The following is a 10,781-nucleotide window of genomic DNA, read 5'->3' on the forward strand; positions in this document are numbered from 1 at the left end:
AGGGCAACTCGGAAGTGCAAGTGAACCTACCTTGAAGATGTTGAGCCTAGAAGAGTGGCGCTCTATCCAGCTGTATGTGTTGCGGAACCTTGAAGAGGTTGGCCCATACATTGCGTAAGTTTTACACAAACTTGTTTCTTTTCTTGTCAATATTTCGCATGCACCCATCCAACCCTCTTGTTAACGGCCATTACAGCAAATTTGTTCTCCTCTACCATCGTCCATCATGGAGGGAACCCACCGAAGCGGAAGTTGAAACCCTTCTAAGACATGGCGCGGGAGAACGAAATCCCACTTTTATTTGTTGGTTCAAGGAGGAGGTACTGTTCAATTTCATTTGTTGTTTGTACTTAACTCTCAACTTGACAAATATATAACGAATCATCCTACTTGAACTAGCAGGCCAAAACTGACATGTCTATGAGTGCCGAGTTGAGGCAAGTTGCCAATGGATTTGAATTTAGGGTCAAGTCATTCTCTGTGTATGATGTCAATGGATATCGCTTTCACACAACTCGGCACGAGCAGAGTCGGCCGAATTGAAGAACCACAAATACCGGTGTTTTCACGCCAGGCACAGATGGGTTGGACTACTATGGAATAATTGAAGAAATATACAAACTCAAGTTTCCTGGTTGTGTACCTCTTCATCCTGTCATATTCAAATGCCATTGGTTTGATCCCAAAGAAGTGATAAAGACCCCTGAGCTTGGGTTAGTCGAAGTTCTAAAGTCATCCGTCTTGTTAGGAGACGACGTGTACATTGTGGCCCAACCGGCCACGCAAGTTTATTATCTCTCATACCCGTGCCAAACCAAAGACCGTCTTAAGGCGTATGATGTTGTGTACAAGGTATCGCCGCATGGTAAAGTACCCGTCCCAAACGATGATGATTATAACATCGATGCAAACACATATGACGGAGAGTTCTTTCAAGAAGAAGGATTAGAAGGGAGTTTTGAGATTGTCTTAGATGTAGATCTCGCAATGGAAGTAGACAATGATACGATCATTGTTGACGGGAATGATGGAGAGGAGGTTCACAGCACGAAGGACTTGTTATTACTTGAGCAACACCATTTAGGCAGTGTCGCTAGTGATGAGACATTGAGAGATGATCATAATTACGTCGACAATAGCGATGATGAGATTTTTGGCCCACCTATCGATGATCTTGATGATTATTTCTAGTACATGTAAGATCTGTAGTACTTATGGCAATTTTAGACATGTATGATACATTTACTTATTTTGCATATCTTTTATACATGTATGATATATTTACTTATTTTGCATCTCTTTTATACATGTATGATACATTTACTTATTTTGCATCTCTTTTATACATGTATGATACATTTACTTTTGTATATGCATACTAATAGTTTATTCCTTTTGTTGCAGGTGATTGATGGTGGGTGGTGGAATCAGGAAGCTTAGGTCGGTTATGACCTTACTGGCTGGTGGCGAGGGGTCCAGCCAGGGTGGAGAAGGAGGGCGTGCACAGACTGAGGGTGGAGGGCGTGCACAGGGAGGAGGAGGAGGAGGAGGACGACGAGGGTGTGCCCAGGGAGGTGGAGCCCAGGATGGAGGAGCCCAGGGTGGAGGAGGAGGATGGCGACGACGAGGGCGTTGAGAGCTGACACCTCCTCCACAGGACGACGACGACGAGTTCGTAGCGGCCACAGAGGAGGATGAGGAGGAGGAGGAGACCAGGGAGGAGATAGCGGAGGCGGTGGAGGAGGCACGGAGGGAGGATGAGGCCGAGCGGGTTGAGCGCGAGGAGGATGTCGACTTGCTGGCAGAGGAAAATGGGGTGCCTACGGTTTGGCTGCGAGGGTCATCGCGCCTCCCAGACTTACCCATACAGAGACGGCCAGTGATTCGACCATCCGGAACTAAGTAAGTAATTTTTGCATGTTAACACTAATTCACAGGTTTTTAAGTTATAACAGAAACTAATATTCAATCTCAATAACTTTGTGCAGGGATTGGGAAATGGTGATCCTAGGGAGTCACTCTCGCCGAGTAAACGGGATCCTGGGTCTTCTGTGCAGGGCAAACTACCCTAGGATGGTGAGGATCGATGGTGTTGTGCAGCCCGCCATGAAGTGGTCCCACTGGCACGCCGCCAGCGATCAGACTGGTCGAGCTGGCAGGTGTTATAACAGCAAGGCCGACCGGGTGATGAAAGAGCTGTGGGCACGTGTTCATCGCACTATGCTGATAATAACATCACATTAATTGTATATTACTGACTGTATTTGCTTGTAGGATTACTACACCTTGGCGGAGGGAGTACGTAGGGAGGACGCGGATGACGTGGTGAACAGAGTCTGTGTTCACCGAGTGCAGGACCTCTTCTACGAGACAAAGCTCCTGTGCAGAAGAATTTACCATGGCCGCAGAGGACACAGAGTCACCAGAGCGCAGGCAGTGCACCTGCCCCTGACTAAGGAGCAATACTTGACGGTAAACATGAGATTACATCGTCTGCGATTAATTGCACTGAAATTGATTTATGATTTGTCATGTGCTCGTGTACGTGCAGGTGCCTCCTGCTTGGTGTGCGGGGATGGACAACTGCTGGGAGGCCATTGTGGACAAGTGGTTGAGTGAGGAGTACGAGCAATATCACGCCGTACGCTCACGTTGCCGTGCGATGATGCAGGGTTCCTCGCACAAACAAGGCCCCACTACCCTCAAGGAATATGCAGCCAGATATGTACGCGGATTTTATTTCGTTGTTGCTATGCTAACTTCTGAATGCATAATATCTTATTGTTGTGCTTCTTCCTGCAGACGCGGTTCCACCCCGGCTAGGAGTGTGCCTCGTTCAAGGCATGTGCCTTGGCACACAAGGGCAAGGCAAAGGACCCCGACCTCGTCTACAACGCGGAGGACCCGCCCAAGGCATACAGCAACCCGAGCGTGCACATGCGCCTCAGCGAGTACACGGCGATGGCGAGAGAGATCCATGGGTCAGAATTTGATCCGAGCACCGCTGACCTCGAGGGTGACATCGTCATGAGGTTGAGACCAGGTAAGCCACACGGGCGGTACTATATGGGCAACAGCACCATAGACACGGCCAACACTCAGACACTCGCCCAGATTAGAGCCCGGAGCACGAGTTCGAGTCCAGGCCATACGCCCACGCTCACAGCCCCAGGTGGTAGCACTCCAGGTTAGTTCTGTTGCATTCGTTGTCCATTCATTTTCTACTCGTTCTTTATTTGCATTCTAACTATGTGATAAATAATTGTAGGCCCAGATTGAAGCCCTGCAGGAGTCACAGCAGGCCTCACAGAGCCAGCTTCAGGCCCTCGAGCTGTCGCACCAGGCCGAGTTGGCACAAGAGAGGACGCGAGTGCAGGCCCAGCTTGAGGCCTTCCAGCAGGCGCACAAGGACTGGTACGAGTACATGGCCTGTTTTTCTCAGAGCATGGGCTAGCCTCCACCGCCTCCGCCGCCGCCGATGATACCGTTGGTGCCTCCACCTCTGCGCGACGGCACTCCTGTGAGTCACTTAGATGCACTCTTCACTTTCGTGTCATATACCTTCGACTTATACCTTAGTTTGACCTACCATAGCTTAGACCTTAGAATTTGCTTTGATCCAGATAACTCACATGTGCAATCTCATTCTAGGGACCTTCTATAGCTGGATCGAACAACGATATGCAGGGTGATCAAGACCTGGACTTGACTCCGTTTCTCCGCAGGCCTCCGACCACGTGACAGGCCATCCAACCTTGTTTGATGGGTTTGTATGTTGAACTGTGGACTTGGTTGAACTTTGTGGACTTTGGACACATGTTGATGGTGTTTGTGGACTTTGCATGGTGCTTGTCGACATATGTTGGTTATTGTGAGTGGATGTGACATTTGTGGACATATATGTGATATATATTGCCTATTTGTCATGTTATTATAATTTTCTGTGATTTTGTTGTTTATTGTGACTGGATATACACTGAAACAAATAAAAAAAATTCTGTGGACATATTTTACCGAGTGCAGCACTCGGATAAAACAGAGAACAGAACCAAATTGGTTCTGATTCTGTGAATTTTGCCAAGTGTGCCATTTTTTACCGAGTGCAACATCGCCACTCGGTAATATTTGACTACTTTTTACCGAGTGGGAACACTCGGTAAACATTATTTCCCGAAGTTTATTTGCGGAATTGTTTTAATCACGAAATTGGTTATTCGTTTACCGAGTGTTAGATTCTACACTCGGTAAACATTATTCAAAAAATTTATTTGCGGAATTGTTTTAATCACGAAATGCTAATTTATTTACCGAGTGCTGCTGGTCACACTCGGTAAAAGTCGCCGTTAACGGTCGGTTTGTAGGCTAACTGACCGTCAAGTCATAATTGTTTACCGAGTGTCGTTGCAGCACTCGGTAAATCTCTGTTCCGAGTGCACCGATATTAGACACTCGGTAAAATAACTTCACCGAGTCGTTGTTTGTCGAGTCCACTTTACCGAGTGTGACACTCGGTAAAGAGTTTGTCAAGTGTGTATCACTATTTACCAAGTGTTACTCACACTCGGTAAATACACAGTATCCCGTAGTGTATCTTTCGTAGAAGAGAAGAGAGATGTCACCTACGAGAGAGCAAGACGGATCCATACAAATCTTGTACTGCTCGGAGACGGGGAGGGCCGGGGAGAGTCCGTGTCCGGCGCAATAAGCATATGCATCCGATTATTCCGAAAGTTGATGGCCACATCCCCGTAGTAGTCAGAAAAAGGAAGGCGAATGACTGCTTTCTCCGTGAGTTCCTGCCGGTATTCAGTTGAATATTATTTTTTACCCAAAAGTATATATAAACAATACATACATGTATGTGTACTAGGTAGTGTGTCCGTGTATTGCTATGAGATAACTAAATCTTTTATACTAAAAACACACGGATGGCATGATAAGATAATAATACTGCTAAATTAAATACCGACGTTAAAGTGACATTTAATTCAAAAAGCAAAGTTCGTGAAATTAACACAGTCACGGAGAGCGCGGCGTCGCAGGCTCACAAACTCTACTGTATAGACTTTGTCGTGATATGGCTAAGATAATATTTTATATCGGCAGAAAAAATTCTTCGATATCTATTTCTTTCATGCGCCTATAAATCTATGAATAAGTTCCGCTGCATTTTCATATAATCCTGTACACATAGGTTCAAGTATATATGTAAATATTAGTGCATGTCACATGAATAATACTGCGTGTCTTAAAAAATCTCTCATAAAATTTTAAAACAAAGTATGTTATACTCACCGTATAAATATGTGTGGCTTTAGGACTATTCCACACAGACATATATTATATAATAAGGTATTCACTTGAGTGTCTGTTTCAAGATGTTGAATTAGGTGTTGTAATTCTTAATTTCGACATATTTTTCAGGTCAAGGCAACCAATGGTGACACTTTTCTTAGTGGTGCATAATTTTATGGTGCACCTCTTGACCATCTGAGTAAGGATAAGTTAGCACTGTAAAGGCTCAAAAAAGCTACTAAGAAGGCCAAGGTTGAGTTTTCCTTCACTATGCATACTAAAATATATGTCACCGTTTATCATTGCCGATGCTTTTGATGCAAAGCAATTCAATATTACCATGATCAGATATAAGTTTGAATCTCTTGTGAGCAATCTTATAGAGGGACTCTTATCCTTTATGTGATCAGTCTCAAGGATATTGGCAGGACGATGGACCCATGTTGGAATATCGCACCAAAAAGTGTTCATGTTTTGTCCACGATTTATTTCCCATGAATACATACGGGTACTATGATAACACTAAGTACACCAAATGAAAGATTAGAGAGAATTTGCATTGCTTTCAGAAGGATTTATTTATTAAGTTCTTTGGACTCTAAAGGTAATTTTGAAATATCTGTTTGCATGTCTTACCTCGTATCCTAATTTAAAATTTTGTAGTTTAATTAGAATATGGACAAATGATTCAAAATGAACAGACCCAAGGGCAATTTCAGCAAGAAACAGTAAGCGAGGCCGATGGAACACGTGAACGTGAAACCAAATGAAAGGAGGAAAAGCTATCCTTTTTTGCAAATGCAAAGAGGGGAAAGTAATTAAATATAGACAGATTTGACAAGGTTCTCAGAAATGCAAAGATGTTCCTTTTGTCTTAATTCTCTTTCCTTCTGTGTTAATTCTCTTTTCTTTTGCTCGTTGCCATGTATGCTGGTGCATGTAAACATGCAATGTGTATATAGATAGCACAATAATTTTCTACTTCCTATTTTGCCGTGATTCCTCTATCACATGACAGGCAATATTCAATCAAGGAGAATCGCACCAAAGGACGCAGCATGCGGGAGATGTCGTGGGATCGCAGGCATGGGCAGACGGACGAAAACCAAAACAAATATCACATCAAAAAATATCCACATTTATTTTCCATGAATACATGCGGGTACTATGATAACACTAACTACACCAAATAAAAGATTAGAGAGAATTTACATTGCCTTCAGAAGGATTTATTTATTAAGTTCTTTGGACTCTACAGGTAGTTTTGAAATATATGTTTGCATGTCTTACCTCGTATCCTAGTTCAAAATTTTGTAGTTTAATTAGAATATGGGGAAATGATTCAAAATGAACAGACCCAAGGGCAATTTCAGCAAGAAACAGCAAGCGAGAGGCGATGGAACACGTGAGCGTGAAACCAAATGAAAGGAGGAAAAAGCTGCCACTTTTGCAAATACAAAGAGGGAAAGTAATTAAATGCAGGCAGATTTGGCAAGGTTCTCAGAAATGCAAAGAGGTTCCTTTTGTCTTAATTCTCTTTCCTTCTGTGTTAATTCTCTTTCTTTTTGCTCGTTGCCATGTATGTTGGTGCATGCAAACATGCAATGTGTATATGGATAGCACAATAATTTTGTACTTCCTATTTTGCCGTGATTCCTCTTTCACATGACAGGCAATACTCAATCAAGGAGAATCGTACCAAAGGACGCAGCATGCGGGAGATGTCGTGGTATCGCAGGCAGTGGGTAAATGGACGAACCAAAATAAATGTCGCACCAAAAAATATCCACACTTTGTTCTTTTTAGTTTTAGGAGATATAGAAAAAAAAACAGCGGTGACCAAACCTGCCCGTCCTTCGACTTCGTCTGGCGGAACTTCGCCCCGCCTCGTGTCAAGTTCTTCGGCTGGGTTCTGACTAAGGATCGCATACAGTGCAAAACGTCCCTCTGTCGCAAGAACATCCCGCATGATGCGATCTGCGACATCTACGGAGGCGCTGAGGAAACTGGTGACCACATCATCTCAGGGTTCCCGTTCGCCAAATCCTTCTGGAGGCGCAATGGATGGCAGCCAAACTCAATTGCACCTGTCACAGAACTCTAGAAATCGTCTCCGCCACCTCACGTTCCTTCCTCGACGGTGAGCCCTCTGATCCTACTCTGCTGCTAGGAACTTTGGAAGCACCGACACGACGTCGTGTTCCGCAGCCTACCCCCTGATCAGAACAGGCTTGTGGCTGCCTGCAAAGAGGCGATCAGGGCTTGGAGCTGCCGTCTCCCCCTAAAGGACGCCGTGCTTAGGGATTTTTGGAGCTCGATCATGAATATGTAATTCCCTCTCACCCCCCCCCCCCCCCCCCCCCCCCTTCACCAAACACTCTGTAATTGGATTGGACGCCAATGCCCTTCCAGCCCGGCATGTGTGGAATCAAAAATTCAGGTGAGGAGGACTTACTCCCCCAGTGTTCACCTAAAAAAAACATGTCAGGGACAAAGACCAAAACATGCATTCTCCTGCTTTTCCCCAACGGGCACACTGGGCGCTGCTCGTTTTCTGTTCTCTCTCCCATTTTCTCCAACACTAAACCCTAGCGCCACTAGGCGGTGGCCAGCACATTTCTAGGGATAGTCAAAATCATTTTTAATTTTTCGGAGATAGGTAGCATGTCCATCTCAGAGTTGGCGTCACTGTTAATCAAAGTTTTCAGAGGCAACATAGTGCCCGTCTCAGTAAATGTGTAAAATAAAAATAAAAAATAAAAAAGGTCCACTGGCGAGCCCGAGCCCACCAATGCCGTCATCATATCGCCGCCGCCGTTAGGACGTCGGACCAGTGCGCCACCAGATCTCAACACGCCACTGCCGGATCTCGTTCAGCCGCCACCAGACCTCGTTGCCGGATCAATATTTCAGCTTCATCACTCGCTACGTGAACGGGCGCCGAAGCTTTGCCACATGATCGTCAGCAATTTCTGCACGTCTTTCTGGGAGCTATTCCCACGGCCTTACGACCAGTGGCCGAACAAGGAATTCTACATACCTGTTCACTTATCTGAATTCTGGAGAAATCTGGATGGTTTGGAGGAATGCTGGATGAATTTGTGAGAGAAAAACACTGTTCCGGATGAAAAAATAAGCGGATCAAGTCAGGGTTTAAGGGCACGCGGTGGGGCCAACCAAGTATAATTAATAGATTGTGTTGGAATTATTTGCTCCGACAATGAAAATCAGTGTGTCATGCACAGGAAATCACAAAAGTAGCACATCAGACACATATTTACACTGGTTTAGATACGTGTGGTACCCTACATCCAGTTGAGAATAGATCGCTTATCTCGTATGCTCGAAGGTACAAGAGGCTGCTGATGGCTAGTTACCTGGAGTTGCTATACGATGTAGCAAGATCTGTGGAGATGTCTCAGAATATAAAAAGATGTCTTGGTCCCCACCGCCTCGTTATATAGTCCAAGGGGTAAGGGTATAGATAGTCCCGATCAAATTAACCCGTGAGTTTTCTTTGTTACAAGGACATTTAACTAATAGAAGTTGGTTTCTAAGTACATATCGATATGCCTTGTCTTCCAAGTGGATTGAGGTACCCCATCTGGGTTGGACTTCTCATATGTAGCCTGTTTGGTGTACCTCGTCCCCTTTGAGTTGTTTTCCATACGGTAAGGTATCCTGGGTACGTATCACCAATAGATTGTTATAATCGAACTGGTATGGACTGTGATTCATATATGCTATGATAACTTAGTCTTGTTCATCCGGAGGATAATCCTAAATTTGGCAATGTATGCTTCGATCACGTTCTACAATTAGAACACTAGTACCTTCAGGATTCACTCTGAACTTTAGCTGGTGTTTGCCTTGGAGTATCCTCCGCCGCCTCTTTATCTTTTTCATCCTGTTCTTGTTATGCAGCAAGCCAACTAGCAACTTCATTTTCATTTCTCTCTTCATCGGAACAAGTAACACCATGTTTCTTTTTTTAAAAAGAATCTAGTGTCCTCTTTTTCAGTACCAGGATTATCCTTCAAAAAAATTTATCTAAGGCAATACTCCAAATTAATTAGAATCTACAAGAATATATGCCGTAGCTTCTACACAAACTGAATAACTAATTAAATAAATATGACCAAACAAAATGATTTTACAAAGTACTGACCTTCACCAACGATTGCTGCAGCTCAAGTGCTCTAGGCCTTTTCAGTGAAAGCATTTATGCCTCAGTACCATTGGTGATGACCATGCCTCTATTGCTCCAAACTTCAAAAGAAGTGGCGAGGTTTGTTAGAGTAGAGATGTCTGGAGGCTTCGAGAGGAAAGGGTTTCACCACAGGTAGAGGACGCGCAGGGGGGGGGGGGGGGGGGGGGGGCACTCCCGTTGTATGGGAGGGTTATCTTGGTCCTGATTTCTTTGATGAAGCAGTATATGAGTTTCTAGTTGAGAGCAAAAGTGACTTCACCCACGAGAATACTCTCCTAGGATACGATAACCAGAAAGAAGATTGGCCAAAATACCGCCATGTGAGGACTGCTTAGTACAGATGTCCACCGATGAGATGGATGGAGGTCGTCGTTTATTCAAATGCCCGCGAGTATGAGTATTTGTTATTAATATTCTTCTTGCAAAAATGTTTCTCATCTTTACTAATACTTACACGAGATATTGATTACGGTTTTTCGAGGCCGAAGAAAACTACGGGTTCACTATATGGGTGGATTCTGCTCCCATACATCTACTACCTGTAGGGACGTATCTTCAAACTAGAAAGGAAAGTTAGAAGCAGTGCCAAAGACGAGGAAGAGGATGACAACAACAACAGTGCCGATTCATAAGAGGCACTCTGCACTGATCATATTGCAACTGCCCTTATCACCAGAAGCATGGGCCTCCGCCGCCACCGCCTTAGGGACATTTGGTGAAGTCTATTGTTTTACGGTGTAGGAGTAGCCAGGGACAGACATCTCTTCGTGTTAAAAAAAATCATTGACAGAAGTCTCGCCTTTTCTGACACTCATGCGTACGTGCTTCAATCAATGCCTCAAAGGCGACGCTGCACATTGAATTCAACTAGGCCGGGTGGCACGTTGCCTCGCCCGTTCCGTTCTTACTCGCGTTGATTGATTAAAGTACCAAGTAAACACAAAATTTGATATTCTGACATCACGAAATTAAAAGTGACTTGAGCAATGCCAAATGTTCATGCTAAACTAAACATAGGGGGAGATTGGGTGCAAGGCCACCAAAAATGAAAGGGTCAACAGGTAGATCCATGCATGCAAATGACCAGACTTTTATTCAGTTTGTCAAAAATATATATTAGGGATAATCCAAACATACTCAAACCATGCTGTTGTAAACAGCTAAATAATGCCCATGCTTATGACGTACCGCATACATATACTGATATAAATATGTATAAACAAAAATGGAAACGTGAGAAAATTATTAATAATTTTCAGGATAAAAACAATGAAAA

Source organism: Miscanthus floridulus, chromosome 17 (assembly GCF_019320115.1).
Source record: "Miscanthus floridulus cultivar M001 chromosome 17, ASM1932011v1, whole genome shotgun sequence".
NCBI lineage: Eukaryota > Viridiplantae > Streptophyta > Magnoliopsida > Poales > Poaceae > Miscanthus > Miscanthus floridulus.